The sequence below is a fragment of the Amaranthus tricolor genome, chromosome 17 (genome assembly GCF_026212465.1).
Source record: "Amaranthus tricolor cultivar Red isolate AtriRed21 chromosome 17, ASM2621246v1, whole genome shotgun sequence".
In the NCBI taxonomy this organism is placed as follows: Eukaryota; Viridiplantae; Streptophyta; class Magnoliopsida; order Caryophyllales; family Amaranthaceae; genus Amaranthus; species Amaranthus tricolor.
Window position 1 is genome coordinate 4231568 of NC_080063.1, and position 16516 is coordinate 4248083.

General features: G+C 31.5%; 1 non-coding gene and 2 pseudogenes across 1 annotated transcript; 2 read left to right on the forward strand and 1 right to left on the reverse strand.

Annotated features, from left to right (window-relative positions):
- The first annotated feature begins 5873 nt into the window (after positions 1 to 5873).
- On the forward strand, positions 5874 to 6770 carry LOC130804294 (NAD(P)H-quinone oxidoreductase subunit K, chloroplastic-like; annotated as a pseudogene).
- An 86-nt stretch (positions 6771 to 6856) lies between these two features.
- Positions 6857 to 7350, forward strand: LOC130804671 (NAD(P)H-quinone oxidoreductase subunit J, chloroplastic-like; annotated as a pseudogene).
- A 629-nt stretch (positions 7351 to 7979) lies between these two features.
- Positions 7980 to 8052, reverse strand: TRNAF-GAA (transfer RNA phenylalanine (anticodon GAA)). The gene has a single exon. It is a non-coding gene; the product is annotated as a tRNA-Phe (tRNA).
- Between the last annotated feature and the right edge of the window lie 8464 nt (positions 8053 to 16516).

Here is a 16516-nt window from a genome sequence, read left to right on the forward strand (position 1 = left end):
TTAATTCATCAACGCTTTCAAATGTTGTAACAATTTTATTTTCATTCAAAATGACAAAAGGTGAATTAAACGTTATGAAAACGAAATTGTTACAACATTTGAGAGCGTATTAGAGATCATAAAATGGTTTAGGGCAAATTATAAAGACAATAACCAACACTTAATAAAGGTAGAAACGTCAAAATTGTGAATTAAACGAAAATTGACAAGAATTTAACGAAAAATGATACAGCAGTTAGATAGTCCATAAACTGGATACTACCATGTGAAAAAATCTTACAAAAGGGCTACCACTGGCATTTTATGAAAGTTCGATGCTACCATGTGGAATTTCTTCTTAAATTTTTGGTTGAGTTGGTTTCTTGTTAAGAAACTAACTCAACCAAAAACTTAAGCCAATGGTTAAGACTCCAAGATATGTTATATACTCTAACAGCATAAGGTAAAAAACAACGAGAATTAAATTTAAATTTTTATTTGGATAAAGTGCTACATATTTCAAATGAGATAAAATTCGTACTCCAAAAGGCATCTATCTTTTTACTCTATGAGTAATTCAATTTAGACGTTTAGAGTTTTTAGTTTGAAACTATGCAAAGAGGAGATTGTTTGTTTCTCTTTGTGAATTTCATTTCATTATCTCAAAAACTGTCGTGGAGAAAATATCATAAAATGAAAATGTACATACAATCACAATCTTGTATCGTGTTTTCAAGCAAATTAAGTGTTTCAAATCAATCTTAAGATCTACTGTCCATTTGGTGATTCAAGCAAGAAGTTTATTGTCATACTTATGACATAACTATAAATATAATCTTGTAGTTTATTGTGTATTTTATTTGAATATTTATGATACTTAAGAGGACGTGAAGTCGTATATTATATTATATTACCCCCATTGTGCTAATGGTAGAAGTGAAAGTAAAAAAAAAAATTATGGCCAAGTTTTAACCGATACTAAAATCTAATTGTAAATATTAATCGAAAACGGATATACAAATCATACAATTAAGATTTAACAAGATTTGAGCATGTATGATGAGATTTTGGATTGCCTAGCTCATTGGGTTATAATCAAGGGTTTTAAAGTAGTACACGTATTAATGTAGATTACTACCTTTACATCATTGTTCACACATTTTTGGATTCTTTAACTAATGAAAAATAAAGTGAATATCCACTCAATTGCCCTTCTATTTGAAAGGGTGCGTGTGCTAACATAAAGTTACATTAGCATTGGGATCCAATTTTTATCAAAGAAATCCCATTGGAATCCAACGAAATCAGGCCTAATAGAATTGGATAATTTGGTTGTTTATTTTAAATTAGGCTGGACTTATTGTAAATGCCAACATATTAATTGGGAAACATGAGGTGCACACACTTCATAAACCAAGGAGATTTATAACATCCCAAAATTATATGGCAATGGGAAGAAGGACTTTAATAACTTAGTGTGCACACCATTTTTAATTTATTGATGTGGGATAACTCATCCAACAATTTATTATAATTATTAATATAATGATGACAATCCAACGTCCAAATAATTTTCTTTATTCATTTAGGTCATCAAGTCAATTTTTGATCAAATATTTTGAGTCGGTTTAAAATAAAATATAGTTTTCTTGTTGATTTTTACGTAACAATAAATCTATTTAAAGTCGGATCAAATTATATTCGATTACAATATAAAATAAATATTGAATCGTCAATTCTATTCTTAACGCCTTTGCATTCAATATCTTTGCAAGTAGAGATGTTCATTCGAGTCATCGAGTTAATTTCGGATGGGTTTGAAATCGTATTTGTGTCCAAATTATTTTTTACATAATTGTAAATTATTTTTATTGAAGTTAGGTCTAATCGAGTACGATTACAAAATCGGGTAAACTTCAAGTTATTGGGTATATTTGAATACCTTTAGTTGCAAGCTTCAAATGAATTAAACAAACCAAATTTCGAGTGGCACGCCTACTTCCTGCTTTTAAGGAGAGAAAATACAAGACAAGCATTATGTGGAAAGGCCAACTTCCAACCTTTTCATATATATTGATTTTTGTTTTTCAAAAAGAGCTTTTGATCTAATTACATTTTTCAAAATACTTTCAATAGTCGGAAAGAAATCCATTCAACAACTGAATAAATTTCTTTGTTAATAAATTGCTTATACTTAAATACCATTTTTATGTAAAATTGTCATGATCTCGAGTCTATTTATTGAGGTTGTGTTGGTACTGCTACTTGCTGCTTTGATATCCCGAATTTAGCATGAAAAAGGATTGATAGACTACTCATATCAACAAGGTACATCTTCTTCTTATGGGAGCCCATTTGCTAAAAACTCCACAGTTAAGCGTCCTTGGTGGGGAGCAATTTTAGAATGGTTGACCTCCTGGAAAGTTTTCCCGGGCGCGCACAAGTGAGGCCAAAGTGCGCTGGAAAGACTTGTGTTGGTATGTGAGGCCAATCTACAGTCTCCATGAGTAGTCACCGACGGTCCGAGGGGCCGAGGTGTTACAGCTGCTGATTGCTTGCTGCTGCATTTTTTGGTTCTCTACTGCAAAAAGAATATCCTCTTAAAATAACAGAATTGTAGTAGGATCATGTGCCTTGTATAACAGCTGTAGATGGACAGCTATAATTCCTTTTGTCTTTTGCTTATAGTTGTCCTATAAATATGCATCTAATGAAAGGTTGTAACATGGTACAAGAAGAATTAATATACTCTCTCAATTGCTGTGCTTATTACTCTTCATTCTACAATATTAAGTGCAGTAGATAATTCTTTTTGTCATCATGGTATCAGAACACAGGTATCAATACTAAAATCAGATAGAAGGATTTTTTTGGGGGGCTGTTGCACTATTGTTTTGAAATTTTGTTTTTTTTTCCTTTCTATCCTTTTTTCTTTCTTTTTCAAAAAGGCTGAAACACATTCTCATGTCAACCCTACTGTTATAGAGATCACAAGTCCTTTGTATTTGCATCCTTCAAATAGAAGTAATTCAATCTAAATAGAAAAATTATTGGGAGCAAAAAACTATAGAAGTTGGAGAATATCCTTTGAAATTGGTCTTGCTTCAAAAAGAAAGTTAGGATTTGTTATAGGAGCAACTTCAAGGGATATGGCAGATTCAGTAAAACAGGAGGCTTGGGATACATGTAACAACATGATAATTTCTTGGATTCTTAATAGTGTGTCTGAACCTATTAAGAAATCCATTATGTTCTTAAACAATGCTCATACCATCTGGATACAGTTAGAGCAACGTTTTTCTGTGACTAATAGGTCACGAAAATACAAGCTAAGTAAAGAAATTTTTGAAACAAATAAAAGTCTTTCTGAGTATTATGTTGAAATGAGAGAGGATTGTGGGAGGAGATTGAAAGTCTCAATGTGTTGCCTGCAATCACACAAGTAACCACTGAGTTTAAGGAATTATTGAATGCTCTCCAAACTCAGCAAGATGAACAATGATTATTTCAGTTTCTAAATGGTCTAGATGATTCCTATGGGACTCATAGGAGTCACATTCTTATGCAGCTACCTCTTCCTACTATTGATGTAGCATACAATGTTTTACAACAAGAAGAAAACCAAAGTGAAGTTCTCAGGACTTTCAAATCTGATATGGAATCTCTAGCTATGTTTGGCAAAACCCCTACTGATTCCACTACTTGTAGTGCTTGTGGAAGGCCAGGGCGTGTCAAAGATAAGTGCTGGACTCTAGTGGGTTATCCACCTTGGCATCCTTTGTCTCAACATACTGTGAGAGGACTAGAGACCTACAACAATAGAGGAAGGGGTGGTAGAGGAAATAGAGGAGGTCGAATTGGAAGAGGAGGTACTATGCAGCATTTTGATGTTGGCTCATACAGTGCTAACAATAGCTTTTTCACTCTTGCTCAGATTTAGCAAATGTTGAATCTCTTGCCCAAAACATCCAAAGGGATACTTTAGAGACTGATGAGGACTTGGATCTTACATATGCTGGCATGGTGACTTGTTATCTTGCTAATACTAATAAGACCTTGTGGATTATAGACTCTGGTGCTTCTGATCACATGACCGGTAACAAAGCTCTTCTTACAAAAATTGTGCCTCTTCATTTGTGTAATATTAAGCTGCCTACTGGTAAAACTGCTCAAATTTCACATAAGGGAAATGTTTATGTTAATGATCAGATCGCTCTAAAAAATGTGCTTTATGTTCCTGATTTCCAGCGTAATCTTTTGTCTGTAAGAAAGCTTAGCATGGACCTTGGATGTAATGTTGTTTTCTCATCAGATTGTTGTCATTTGTTGGAAAACGATACTAGTCATGTAATGTTGATTGGCAGGATGATGCATGGTCTGTATTACTTTCTTGATCCCTCATCTCATTCCTCTGTTATTCCTAACAAACAAAAACCCCTTGTTGCTACTTCCTTTCAAATACCCTCTCACATTCTAGACACTCCAACTTTGAAATCTATCACCTTATGGCATAACAGACTTGGCCACACTCCTCTTAAAAATCTCTCACATATTCCTGAACTTTCTTCCTTACCCACTCACACTATTGATCTGTGTCTTACTTATCCCATGGCTTGATTTACTAAGTTGCCTTGCTTTATCAGTTTATCTAGGGCAGGTGATCTGTTTTCTCTTGTGTATATTGATATTTGGGGAGCATACAAAGTTCCTAGTAGAAGAAACCATAGGTATTTTCTCACCCTTGTGGATGATCACTCCAGGATAACTTGGGTTTATCTCCTCAGACATAAGTGTGATGCATATGACGTGATTAAGAACTTTGTTGTTATGGCCAGCACACAATTTGAAAAACATGTCAAAATCATCTGTTCAGATAATGCTTTGGAGTTTGAAGATCATAAATGCATTCAATTTTTTCATGAGAAGGGTATTCTACATCAAACATCCTGTGTAGATCGCCCTCAACAAAATGGAAGAGTGGAAAGGAAGCATAGAAATATCCTTGAAATGGTCAGGGCACTGAGATTTCAAGTAGGTATGCCACTGCATTTTTGGGGAGATTGTGTACATGCTGTTGTTCACATCATTAACCATTTACCTAATTCTGTATTACATTTTCTTACTCCATATGAAATCCTATACAAAACTAAACCTTCTTATACTCATATAAAAGTTTTTGGATGTCTTGCACTAGCTTCCAACCCTTCTTGATCTCATGATAAATTTCAACCTAGGGGAGTTGTAACAGGCTCAAATTTCTTAATCTTAATCTTTCGATTAATTATTTCGAAATCTTTTAATTTGAATTCCTAATCCTTTGGTTATCTAATTCAAATCACCTTTAATTCCTAAACTTTTTTCCGATTTTGCAATTTCTTCCAAATATTAAACACACACACACACACACACACACACACACACACACACACACATATATATATATTTATCCCGCAGTAAACAAAACAGAAATAAGATTCGAGTCAATCACTCTTGAAACGAAACACATCCCGCAGTAAACAAACGTAACTCGGTTGGTTAGGCGGTTCACTCAAAATAAATTTTTGTTTTAACTAAAAGAGTTAGAGTTATAGATAATTTGAGATTTCCAATTCGAATCAACTAATTCAACATATTTTCCACATTCATAAGGAGTCCGTCTATGTTTCTACTTTATGAATATGATATTTTTTGGGCATTTTTAATAATATCAAGTGTTATTCCTATTTTAGCATTTCTAGTTTCTGGAATTTTAGCTCCGAATAGCAAAGGATTCGAGAAACTTTCGACTTATGAATCAGGTATAGAGCCTATGGGGGATGCTTGGTTACAATTTCGAATCCGTTATTATATGTTTTCGCTAGTTTTTGTTGTTTTGAAACTGTTTTTCTTTATCCATGGGCAATGAGTTTTGATATATTGGGTGTATCCGTATTTATAGAAGCTTTAATTTTCGTGCTTATCCTAATTGTTGGTTTAGTTTATGCATGGCGAAAGGGAGCATTGGAATGGTATTAATCCCCGAATATTCCGATAATAAAAAAAAAAGAAAAAAAAAGATTGAAACAGTTATGAATTCCATTGAGTTTCCACTACTTGATCGAATAGCCCAAAATACAATTATTTCAACTACATCAAATGATCTTTCAAATTGGTCAAGGCTCTTGAGTTTATGGCCGCTTCTCTACGGTACCAGTTGTTGCTTCATTGAATTTGCTTCATTAATAGGCTCGCGATTCGACTTTGATCGTTATGGACTGGTACCCAGATTGAGCCCTAGACAAGCGGACCTAATTTTAACAGCAGGTACCGTAACAATGAAAATGACACCTTCTTTAATGAGATTATATGAGCAAATGCCTGAACCAAAATATATTATTGCTATGGGAGCATGTACAGTTATAGGAGGGATGTTCAGTACCGATTCTTATAGTACTGTTTGAGGCGTCGATAAACTAATTCCTGTGGATGTCTATTTGTCGGGCTGCCTCCCTAAACCAGAAGCAGTTATAGATGCTATAACAAAGCTTCGTAAAAAAATATCTCGGGAAATCTATGAAGATAGAATTAAGTCTCAACAAAAGAATTGATGTTTTACTATCAATTACAAGTTTTGTGTTGAGCCTAGCATTCATACCGGAAATTATGATCAAGAATTGCTTTATAAATATAAAATTCGATCTACTTCCGAGATTCCGCTTGAAACATTTTTCAAGTACAAAAGCTCATCATCTTCCCATGAATTAGTGAATTAAATAGGATTCTTTTTTTTGTTTTTTGTTTTTGGAATTGTAAGCAGCAAGTCAATTTTGATAAATCTCATCGTATTGTTAAAGTCAATGTAAATATTTATACACAAAAGGAAGGAGATATAAACAAGATGCAGGGTCGTTTGTCTGCTTGGCTAGTCAAACATGGGCTAGTTCATAGATCTTTGGGCTTCGATTACTAAGGAATAGAGACTTTACAAATAAAGCCTGAAGATTGGCATTCCATTGCTGTTATTTTATATGTATATGGTTACAATTATTTACGTTCTCAATGTGCTTATGATGTAGCACCAGGTGGACTGTTAGCTAGTGTGTATCATCTTACGAGAATAAAATACGGTGTGGATCAACCAGAAGAAGTATGCATAAAAGTATTTGCTTCAAGGAGGAATCTTATGATATGTTGGGAATCTCCTATGATAATCATCCACGCTTGAAACGTATTTTAATGCCTGAAAGTTGGATAGGATGGCCCCTACGTAAGGATTATATTTTCCCCAATTTTTATGAAATACAAGATGCTTATTGAATGGTAAGGAATTTATTTTCACTTCTACGACATAAAGACTTTTTATATTATATATGTTTTGCTCTAGATTAAATAGAGTAACTAATGTCCCGCAGGTATTCTATATATGGAATATAAATAGATAAAAAAAATAAAAGATAAGTCACGAATATAAATAGGTATTCTTTTGGATGAGCTAAGAACCGATTGAATGAACTAAAAAGTTATGTATTATGAACTTTGTACCGCGTATCCATCAATTACTTATTTAGAGGGGTCAGAAAGTCCTATACCTATAAATTCTTATATTATTAGGAAATCAAGAAATATATACCAAAGGGAATCTGATTCTATTTGGAATTTATCTAAGATAATTCTTATTTATCTTCATCCTTTAACTCTTCGAGACTCTATTTTTATTTGAGTGTTTCAACTTTTTTTGAATATTTGAAATATGTATGAAGTATTAATATGCATTTTGTCTGAGAGTAAACACAATATGAAAAAATAAAAAAAATCGAAAACATAAAAAAAATCGTTATTTTCATTTTACTTTTAAAAACTTTGGATCCATCTATTTTTTTAGGGATAGGTGAGGTATCTTGAGCGATAACTAGCTAAATAACTTATGTACATGTCATGATCTCGACTAGTAATGAATATGTATATCAATCCGTATTGGTTAATTTGTAAAATATATTATATATACTCATACAAAAGGTATGTGCCAAGAACCAGATTAGAACTGATGACACGAGGATTTTCAGTCCTCTGCTCTACCAACTGAGCTATCCCGGCCATTCATTCACCCTTCTGGTGCATTATCTTCTCATTTACTCGATAACTTGGATCTATGTCAATTAAAAAAAGGACGAAAGTTATTACAAAGTCTTATCTAAGTATCGAAATCTCTTTGGTTTTCCAATTCGAAATTTGTCTATAATTTGATTATTATGAGTAATCATATGAATTGTGAATCACTCAAATGAATACTCCTTGTTCAAAGATATCCATTTGTATGTCTATCATATATATCACAAGACTTGTTATAAGAGAAAAACACTTCCGTCCAGATCCATTTTGAAAAGAAAAAAAAAGATAACTAGTTAGGGAGTCAAAAAGCTTTTGGGGATAGAGGGACTTGAACCCTCACCATTTTTAAAGTCGACGGATTTTCCTCGTACTATAAATTTCATTATTGTCAGTATTGACATGTATAATGGGGCTCTATCTTTATTCTCGTCTGAGTAACCGATTAACCGGTTCTTTCAAAGAAAGATCTATAAGACTATAGAGTGAATGATTTGATGAATATTTGATTCTTTTTTCAACTTGAAATAGAGTCAAAAAAATTCTTCCATTTTTTCATATTCATTTTTATTTCTAGAAAATTTCATATTCTATATTATCTCGAAATCAATATCTAAAAGTTCTAAAAAATAGAAATACAAAATAGATTCGAAGTGCCATTAATCAGGAATTTCGACGGAAGAATTCTTGGAACAACCCAGCACAATCAACTCCGTTGTTAAAACAGCTTCCTTTGAGTCTCTGCACCTATCCTTTTTTTTATTCTTGCTTTCTGAATTCGTATTTTTTTTTTACTTTTGAAAAAGGAGTTGGCTCGGGATTACCCATTTTTATTAATTCCAGGGTTTCTCTAAATTTGAAAGTTTTCACTTAGTAGGTCTCCATACTAAGGCTCAAGCCAATTAACTCCGTAGCGTCTACCGATTTCGCCATTTCCCCCTTTTTTAAAAGATTTTTTTAAGATTAGGATCTCAGGGTGATGTCCTTCCCCTTTATTTTATTTTTTTTCTTTCATTTCGGTCGGAACCATCAAATTCATGAGATTTTATATGAATTACTATAAACCGAAATTTTTTTTGTCTATCTTCTTTGATCTCTATTGGAAGTATATATTTGACTTTTTTTTGGTCTAATAAGAAATGATTCTATCATTTCTGTAACTACAATTCATTATAGATGTATATATACCATATATATCCTATTCCCCGTTGATTTTGCCATACAATTTTGAATACTCAAAGAGTCGATTCTTTTTTTTTGATGATAGTCTATAAATGAAAGCAGAAGAATAGCTTATTAAGATTCAAAGTTAATCTTTATCGATTCTAATTATTGTATTTCGATTTTGAAATGAATTTGAAAATTCATAACTCTACTAAATTAAAAAGAGAAATAAAATTTCATATAATTTCTAAATCTACTTGTTCTAGACACAAAATAGAATGTACATAGAGAGAAATAAACTAAATTGAATATTTCTATTTTTTTTATTGCAAATAGTTATTTGAAATTCGTATCATAAAAGAATAAAAATGAATAAGCCTAAAATAAAATATAGTTTATTTAATTCCAGTGCATGTAGAATTTATGTGAGCCCGCTTAGCTCAGAGGTTATAGCATCGCATTTGTAATATATATATATATATATATATATATATATATATATATATATATATATATATATATATATATATATATATATATATATATATATATACATATATATATATATATATATATATACATATATATATATATATATATATATATATATATATATATATATATATATACATATATATATATATATATATATATATACATATATATATATATATATATATACATATATATATATATATATATATATATATATATATGTATATATATATATATATATATATATATATATATATATATATATATATATATATATATATATATATATATATATATATATATATATATATATATATATATACATATACATATATATATATATATATATATATATATATATATATATATATATATATATATATATATATATATATATATATATATTTATTCTTAAATTTTTTTATAAGCACTAAAATATTATTTTATTATTTTATACTACGAAAAGTAAAATTTTAATATTATATTTACGGTTTTGTTAAAACATTAAGTTTCAATTTCGTTTCCTTAAACTAACTTTACTACTTATCATTTTAACCTTACAACTTTGATTTAATTATTTTATACCTAAAAATTAACTATATTTTTCTTATTAACTTTAAGTATAGTTTTAACCAAAATTTTCTAAGTAAACTATCATATTTTCATAATCAAACCTTAATCAAACTTTCCCATTAATCTAAAACATTTCACTTGTATAAACTAGAACAAAAATTTGATGAACCGAAATCCTTTCCACATCAATCCATGATGTTCATCAATTACACAAGCTATCACCATTTCCTTATACAAGTTAACCTTCTTCTACACTCCAAACTCTTACACATCCACTTACACACTCTAACTTTTACACATTCACTTATAAACTCTAAATCACTTACACAAGTTAACCTTTTTCTATACTCTTAACACTCTTTTTCATACAATCTTATGAACTAAAAAGTTGTCCAAAACCCATTATAAATACCCCCATCATCAAATCTTTCTACCATTATTTCTTATATCTTCACTCCATTAACATCTTGCTAACTTTATACCCTTTTTATTAGTTGAAGAATCAAATGAAGTTGGAGCTTGATCTTATTACTTCTTAAGCCAATAATCATCAATTTTTGAAAAGTCAAGTATTATCTTTTGGAGCTTGGATATCATTTTTTTTGGGTAATTGAAGATCTACTTCTTTGAAGCTTGGAGCCTTGAAGACTTTCTCTTTTCGAGCTTATTTCTTTGAGTTCTTATTTTCCTATTATTATTCTCTTACTTTATTTAGCACCACCTTTGGAGGAAAATGGTACACATTTTCGTAACTCTCTCGTTATGTGATATTTATTTGTGGTTACTTGATAATATAAAAAGTATGATCAACATGATTTTATTTTAATCATTTAAACTTTATATGGTTATATTAAAGTAATATCCAATTTAGTGATACTTTCGTCAAAATAATAATACTTTTGGGACATTCTAAAAAGAGTTATAAATATGGAAATTTTGATTAATATGATAATGTAGATATATATGAATTTTTTTATGTGAAATATTATTTTAAGTTTCATGTATGTTAGCTTTATGAACTTTTGCATTGAGAAAATACTTTAAAATAATATCTAGTGATGCTTTTGTGATGAAATCTTGTAGATAAAATTGATGTGAAATAGGATTTTTAAAAAGAGTATTTTATAAGTACTTTATAAAAGCTAAAAGTTAGGATATCATTTTAGCTATAAGTACTTTATGGTTACTTCATTAAAATAACGTTTAATTGAATTTTCGTTTAAAAATATTGTTCTAATAGGAAGAGGTGTTGAATATTTTTTTAATTATTAAAAATGGCTAAGAAAATATATTACTTAAGTTTAAAATAAGATAAAAGTTTATAAATAAATTTGAAAATAAAAAAAATTAAATAAGAAATAAATATTAAATGGGCTCTTCTTAACCTGTAACTTTTTGGCCTACTCCTATAACATGATGAATCTCATGATGACCCTTGAGCAAATTGTCGTGGACCCTATGGATTTTTATTATTTTTTTTATATATATCGATTTATGGCTAAAATGATTGTATTAATTATTTAAAATAATAATCATGAATTTTATTAGTTAAATAAACTTATCTCTTTAAAATGATTCCATATCATCTTGGTGTTTTGATAAAACTTTTATTTTAGACTCAAGTAATTATAAAGAATTATTAATCAGTATATCGGTAAAATAATCAAACTAATTTGTTGAAATGCTTAGCGTTGTTGTTCTTGAAAACTGATTTCATTTAGATTTTGGACCCTTAATAAATTGTCGGATTATTTTTCATAGTTAATGTGGATGCGTTTTACTATTTTACTTGGTTATTTGATAAAATACGTTGTTCAGTACTTAGAAATATTACGCTTGACTTTTATGATTATTTATGACAAAATAATGACTTAGTTTAGCCTCAGGAATCTTAGTATAGCTACGAAAATTTATTATATAATTAATATTAATTTATTAGTTACTAGTAATTTATTTCTATTAAAAGGGTAGAATTGTCAAAATTTTGACTAGTGAAAGTTTGACATATAAGAATGTAAACTATTGCGCTTTAGAATCTTGTTTGATATTACATGATATTGATTGTATGACTCTGATAGTAAGGTAACGTCGAACCATGGATCGGCATGTAAAATCCCAGCGTCTATGTTAGCCGGCACGTAAAATGCGGTGTCAGACATGGGGGTTTGAGAAAAACCCATCCTGTGGAGTCTCAAGCATAACAGTATTGAGAGGAGTGACGACTCCCACCACAATTAGGGTTTAGGACTACGGTTCTCACCTAACCAAACCCTTACATATATTAGTCGTCATTATTGTTGTGATCTTGTGATGTGCTATGATGGTAAATAATCGAACTTGATTGAATAAGCATTAAGGTTACCAAGTATTTAGTAGCAGTAATGAATTTCTGCTAGTATTGAGAATGTAACTTCATAGCTTAATAAAGGTCAATAATGAGTAATAACCTTCTATATTGTGTTTGATGAATATTTTGTAAGCATGATTTAACTATCGCATCATAAGCTTGTTGAGGAAATTGTACTCGGCTTTATCGCTGACCGATTCAATCGGTTGTCATCCGTATTATGGATAACAGTATTTTGTAGGAAAATTTAGCTCATGTTTCGATCCAGGCCGCAACTTTAATTATTCTATTGAGGACTTAGCTGCATTGATTTTACTTGATGACCATATTGTACTTATGTTTTTTTTGTCGTATTTAAGCAAACCTTATGTTATATTTTCTCAGTTGTAAGATTTTTAACTTATGTTTCAAACGGTTTTAGTTTAAATGGTTTTTAGCAGTTCGACGTTTTACATTTCCGCATTATTTATCTAAAGTATAATTATTAATGTTAATTATGTATCGATCGTGTCGAAACTGCTACAGGAGTACCTTGCATTTTTTAGGTAACCCTCAAAATTAAAAGGGATTCAAACTTCGTCAACTAGACAATCAAAAAGTTTTTGTTACTAGAAATGTCAAATTTTTTGAAACTCTTTTTCCCAATAAAATTTTTGCTATCACTTCTTCTTCTATTGCTTCTCCTTCTTCTTCTCCTCCTCTCTCAATCAATACTAACACCATTAATCCTTTGCTTCCTGTTTCTAATGCAGATACTATCCTTTCCCCTCTTGCTCATGATCCTATTCCTCCTACTTTGTCTCCTGTCTTGCCTCTTAGAAGGACCACAAGAGTTAACCACCCCCTAGCTGACACTCTGCTTATACCATGCACACTCAGCATGATACTTTGGCCATTAAAATTGACAATATTGGTACCACTTCCGTCACTCCTGGATATACATACCTCTTGGCTCATTCTCTAAGCACTATAGATCCTGTCCATTTCAAACATGTTGTGCAACATCCTCATTGGGTGCAACCCATGAATGAGGAGCTTGATTCTTTGGAATTCAACAACACTTAGGTTATCACTGACCTTCCACGTATGAAGAAGGCCATTAGGTCCAAATGGGTCTATAAGACCAAATATAATGCCAATGGCTCCATTGATACACACAAGGCCAGACTGGTCATTCTAGGTAACCATCAAGTATATGGTGAGGGCTATAATCAAACTTTTGCTCCTGTAGCAAAAATGACTATTGTACGATCTCTTCTTCCAATGGCTACATCAAAGTAATGGTGTGTTCACCAAATGGACGTGGAAAATGCCTTCTTACATGGTGATTTGGATGAATGTGTTTATATGACAATTACTGGTTTTTGCATACTTTTGGGCACCTCTCCCATTTCTTGGAAGTCCAAGAGGTAAACTGTTGTATCAAGAAGCAGTGTTGAAGCAGAATATAAGGCCATGGCTTAACTCTTTGTGAAGTTATGTGGCTAAGACAATTACTCGCTGATCTAGGTATCAAACACCTTGCACCAACTCCATTATACTGTGATAATCAAGCTGCTTTAGCTATTGCGGAAAATCCGATTTATCATGAACGAGTCAAGCATGTCGATACAGATTGCCATTTCATCAGAGATCAAGTCAACTCTAGTGTTATCTCTCCTACTTACATTCCATCTACATCTCAAGTTGCTGATCTTTTTACTAAGATTCTACCCATCTCACAGCAAACTTCTCTTCTTCACAAACTTGGAGTTCACTCTTCCTCCTCCAAGCTTGAGGGGGAGTATTGAGACTGTGTGTTGGTACTGCTACTTGCTGCTGCCTTCTTTGGTTCTCTACTGCAAAAATAAAATTATCTTAAAATAACATAATTGTAGTGGGATCATGTGCCTTGTATGACAGGTGCAGATGGACAACTATAATTCTTTTTGTCTTTTGCTTACAGTTGTCCTATAAATATGCATGTAATGAAAGACTGTAACATGGTACAAGAAGAATGAATATATTCTCTTAATTGTTGTGCTCATTACTCTTCATTCTACAATATTAAGTGCAGTAGATAATTCTTTCTGTCATCACTATCTTAAATTTACATGTATAGACGGATAGGTAAAATTTTGGGTTAATTTCACCTTCATCTTTTTCACACTACGTACAAGAAGGATCAATTCTCTCATTTTGTGTCGCCGAATTCTTGTCCTAGTCCATATAGACTGGTTAATATTTTTAGTCTTAATACATGTCTTGCCTTGTCTCATCTTGCTTATTTGTCATACCTATGGCATGCTTAGGGCAATCTTATATTTTTATTTGCAGGTCTTTCTCGAGCCGAGTGTAACAAGCTGCGACCTCCTCTCTATTAATAAGGATATGATGTCTTTCATATTTTCCTAGATCTTGATCATAGTTTCTATGAACAAGATATAATGATTATGATGATGATGGCAATGATTGTTGGTATGAAGCTATTAAAAAAAAAAACTAATTATAAATTTTGTTGATCATAAAGCCAAAAAACCATACAAAAATCTGACAGATTAGCAATCTTTTTATCAAAAAATCCATTTATTAAAAAAAATTTATTACTTATCAAATTAACAAAAATATCCTTCAAGACAGAACTACCAAACTGCACCCATAGTTGAAAGTAAATTAAATACTAACAAAAATCTGGACAATTAAATTGGTATTTAAGAAATTAAACTGAAATGACATGCTTAAAAATAACTACGATAAAGTGACTCGGCCTACCTGTGTTATAGCACGAGAGAGAATAATTTGGGTAGTGTAACTCATCCTTTCATCATCATATCCAATATATCCCACTCATAAAAAACTATGATTAGAGTCTGAGAAAGAAATAAATTCGGTAGCTCGTACCCTAGAGGAGAGTGTAGTCAAAGAGTCTCAGTGTAGTCAAAGAGTCTCTCAGCTCGAGAAGAGTCTTTAAAAAAAGAGAAACTTGCAACTACACACAAACCTGCAACTTACGACTCACGTTGACCATAAATAGTAATCAAATAACTAAAAGTACATAATAAATGAAATATGGACAAATAACTAAAAATAAAGCTAAAAGTAAATCATCCTCTCATCATCATCATCGTATCTAATATCCCGCTTAAAGGCAGATTCAGGTTAACTTATCCTCTCTAGGAAGTTAATATGAGAGAACTACCAATATCTTGCTGAGAGAGAGAGTCTGGATTTTGGGATAAAATAATTCAAACTTCCTAGGAGCTAGAGGTGTTCATTCGGTTGATCGGGTCGGTTTCGGACGGGTGTTATTCGGTTCGGTTGCATTTTGGATCGGTTATTTTTCGGCTGTGTGTTACAACGGGTCACACTCGGGTCGAGTCGGTTAGTCGCGGTTCGGTTAGAGATCGGTTATTCAAGCTATCGGGTTAGCATCAGTTCGGTGTCGGTTGAAGTTCGTGTCGAGTGTCAATCGGTCTCGGGTTGTCATCGATTACTAATTGTTTCGGTTTTTTCGGGTACAGATCGGATTCGAGCTTTATTTTTCGAGTAGTTATCAGTTACGGATAACTATTGATCGGGTCAATATCGAAATAAGTTAATAGTCAGGTTTTTAATTGATGTATGCTCATTTACTTACAAAAAATAATTACCGATTGTTTTATCAGATATAGCAGATAGGGGTGTCAAACAGGTCGGGTTGGGTCATTTTCAGGTTCGAATCATATATAAATGGGTCAATAAACCCTTAACCTGAACCTGACCCATTTAATTAATGGGTCAAAAATTGAAACCCCAACCTGATCTGTAGCAGATCGAATCAACCTGCTAATGACCCATTTAACCTACTTTTTTTTAGGTCATTAAATTCATATATTTCAGGTCATTTGACCCATT